At 52.0% G+C, this 3,432-nt stretch overlaps 1 protein-coding gene across 2 annotated transcripts in view; it reads right to left on the bottom strand.

Moving 5' to 3' along the window:
- The window catches only part of ZHX2 (zinc fingers and homeoboxes 2), a 161,044-nt gene extending 160,710 nt beyond the window's left edge, over positions 1–334 (bottom strand). For both annotated transcript variants that reach the window (XM_029923154.1, XM_029923155.1), the window contains exon 1: positions 98–334. The gene's annotated coding sequence lies outside the window, so the exon portion shown is untranslated. The remainder of the gene's footprint in view (positions 1–97) is intronic.
- Between the last annotated feature and the right edge of the window lie 3,098 nt (positions 335–3,432).

The raw sequence follows: 3,432 nt of genomic DNA, 5'->3' as shown, positions 1-3,432 counted from the left end.
GGGAAAGTTGGGTTGGAGTGGCCGGCGCCAGGCGTGCGGGGCTCGGGGCGGGCGGCGCCGGGCGGGGGGTGCCGGGCGCCGAGGCGAAGTTTCTTACCTGCGCCGGGGCTGGGGACGCGGGGACCCGGGCTGGGAGCGCGGAGACGCTGCACGGGCGTTCCAAAATGGAACTCTGCTGGCTCCCCCCACCCACTCCCCACTCCCCACCGGGCGCCGGGCTCGGGCTCCGTGGGAAAGAGGGGCACGGCCAGCCTGCCAGACAGACGGACAGGAAAAGCCCCCGTACGGGGAAGAGTGGCCAAAATTTTAAAAAGAAAAAAAAAAAAGGAAAAAAAAGGAAAAAAATGTCTCGATCAGTGGGGAATCTACGCCAAAACCCACATGATCTGTAACGTCAGCATGCGTATTTGCATACGATACCACCACCCGAGCTGCCACCCGGGCTCGGGTTCCGCAGAAAGTTACAAAGTGAAATTCAGCCCCCTCCGGAGACTCCGGCGAAATGTCATTTTCAGGCGGGAGCTGGGGGGGTGGGGGGAGGAGGGGAAAGGTTAGCCCTAAAGGCGCTGGTTACTAGCCGAGGTTGGGGGGAGGAGGGGCAGTAAATTAACTTAAAAGTCTGAGCCCAGTAACGGACTCGGTGGAATTTCTGGGAGGGGAGGAGGAAGAGGCGGGAGCGAGATCATTGAATATTAAGCACGACCCGGCCCGGCGGCCGCGGCCAAATCCTCCTGGTGCAATACCCATTTTCTTTATGAAAAGTTCAAGGTGTCACTGATGAGCTCAACAAACTGTTGATCCTGACCACGTGGAGTGGCAGACGGAGGGACCGCGGGGCGCGGCTGCTGGCCCTGAGCAGGTGGCACCCCAGGTCCTCCGTCCATCTCGAAGCGCGAGGGGTCGTGCGCGGGTGGGGCCGCCGAGCTCCCAGGGGGCTGTCTGCGCTGTCTCCCGTCTACCGGCTCACGGAAATAATACAAACTAAAAAAAAAAAAAAATTTTTTTTTTTTTAAATCGAGACACGTTTTTGCTCCTGGAATAGTAATAAGAGGGCTTGGGTGGGGAGGGTGAGAAAGAGCTCCCACTTATATAACGACTTGAAATTAGAGGACTTTTGCTGGGGAGATTCGGCGATTTGCGCTTGCGCCAGGTCTGAGGCTGGTTAAAGATCCTCAAACTTTTTCCTTAAGAGCCAATAAACAAACAGACGCCCCGGGAGCTGACTTCAACTCTTGTCGGGCCGGCGTTCGCTGGGATTCTCAGACTCGGAGAAAATGCACACCCCTGCGGCGCTCGCAGAGAAGTCCCTCGGAAGCAGGGCGGGTCGCTTTCGGAACGGACTCAGCCGTTCCCGGCGGGAAGAGATCCCTAATCGCCGCCCCCCTGGCTCCCCTCGGGCGTTTTAGAGTACCGGCGGGCCAGGACCTCGCGGCACTTCGCTTGCAGCGCGGTACCCGTGAACGTGCATCCTGGGCTCAGCGTTCTTGCAACCGTGCTAAACTGAGGAGCCCTAAGGAATTCGGGATCGAGGGGACGCTTCGGAATCTCGCCCGGCAACCTGTTTGCGCCGCGCATTCCTGCCCAGACCGACCCGGTTCCCCTCAAGGGCATCTCGACGCGCCAGCCTTTCCCGGCTTGAGCTGGGCGCAAGCGCGCACTAGCGGAGCCGGGGCCAAGGGATGTTGTCTGGGGTCTACTTCTGACAGTCTGAGCGCAGCGAGAAAACAAAGGGAGCCTGGGGCTGGAAGGCTCTGTGCAGTCCCTGCCCGCCCTGAGGATGAGCCGGCGCGGAGCGTCGGGGCTTCCCGGCCAGCCTCTGCTGCGGGGAATTAGAACGAACTCTAGCGGCGGTTTGCGACTCAGCTCTGGGCGCCAGGGCAGCAACAGGTGGCCGTGCGCGGCGGAGTGGTGGGAGGCGAGGACCGGGACGGGAGTGGGGACGGCTGGCCTAGGGGACTGACTGCACGGCTAACGCACTGGGTGACCTTTTGACATTTTCGTTTTCGAGGCTGGGGAGAAGACACTAGCTGAAAGGTTTTTAGAGGGTCTCCCCTGGGGCTCCAGTTCTCTAACATAGCTCCTTGGGTCTCCAGAAATTTTGACAATAAAAATAGTTCATATGCAAATTTTTTTTTTTTACTGGTCTGCACCTGTTTGTTCGGTTATTGCTCATGTGGGGTCCGTCTGTTGGTTTTGTGGTTTCTGGCTGCTTTTTTTTTTTTTGCTTTGTTTTTTGTTCTGTGTTTTTTGTTTGTTATTGTTTGTTTGTTTGTTTGTTTTTTAATGGCACAGACAACAAGAGGGGTCTCTTGTGTGATGCTCGCAGATCTGGAAAGCGAACTCATGCAGGTCATAAAGTATTCATTAAGAACTTCCTCGATGACTATGACCCAGATCGTGGTGCATCTTTCTCAAACCATATGGATAACTTCTAAGATCCTAAAATATTTGTCATCAACATGAGAATCTAGGAATACTTTTATTTTTCTTCCTCCAAGGGTGTGCCAGAAGAGTAAAAGGGAAAAAAAGGACCCCTCCCTATCAAATTTAATAATTTTATATTGCTTACTCTTGACTCTACCAGGTCTTGGTCTTATTTACCCTTCACTCTTCTGCCCCTCAAAGTAAGTATAGTTCTTAGTTTGTTTCCATGGAAATTATAGAAACTATTCCCATTTTGAGACTGCATCTCCTCTTCATGGTCCGTCACTTAGGACTGTTTTCTATAAGCCAAGTTTCCTGTGCCCCCACCTTGTTCCTAGCTGCTTCTGGCTAGTGAGAGATTAACAGGGTGGGAAGGGTCAGGGTTGAGCCAAGCAGGGTAGTCCTCTGGACCGTCCATTGAGCCCTCCTGTCTACAGGTCACTTATATGTCATGGACACTGTGGAGGTTTCTGATGTGCTGCAGCGTCTGCAGTGTTCAAAGTTTAACATGGACTGAACTGCCACTACGTAAACAGCAGGGAATAAACCAAGGGGAACTTTGCATTAAGTGCTATGATTTCAGTTTGCTTTATGTGTAGGTGGAGTAGATGGGCCCTTATCTGATATGATTCAGGAGCTCTGGAATCAGTAATGGTAAGAGGAATGTTTACTGAGTGCTTTGTACGCATGTGCCAGTTGCTACTTAATCTTTACAACAACCTGATCACGCAGCAATTCTCATAATGTTTTGTTTCTGTTCCCTTTAAACTCTTATAATTATTGAGGACCCCAAATAGCTTTTGTCTATGTGACTACGTGAGATAGATATATATACACACACACACACACACACATATACACACATATTTAATTGTTATTAGAAATTAAATTGAAAAAAATTAAAACACAGGAATTTACAGACACACTTTCCATTAGCCATCAGAGCAATGACACCATGACAGGTCATAGAGCCTCAGGAAAACTACTGTATATGTGTGAGAGAATGAG

Source organism: Suricata suricatta, chromosome 15 (genome assembly GCF_006229205.1).
Source record: "Suricata suricatta isolate VVHF042 chromosome 15, meerkat_22Aug2017_6uvM2_HiC, whole genome shotgun sequence".
Lineage (NCBI taxonomy): Eukaryota > Metazoa > Chordata > Mammalia > Carnivora > Herpestidae > Suricata > Suricata suricatta.
The sequence above is the reverse complement of the archived record's forward strand: the minus strand, read 5'-3'. Positions and strand labels throughout refer to the sequence as shown.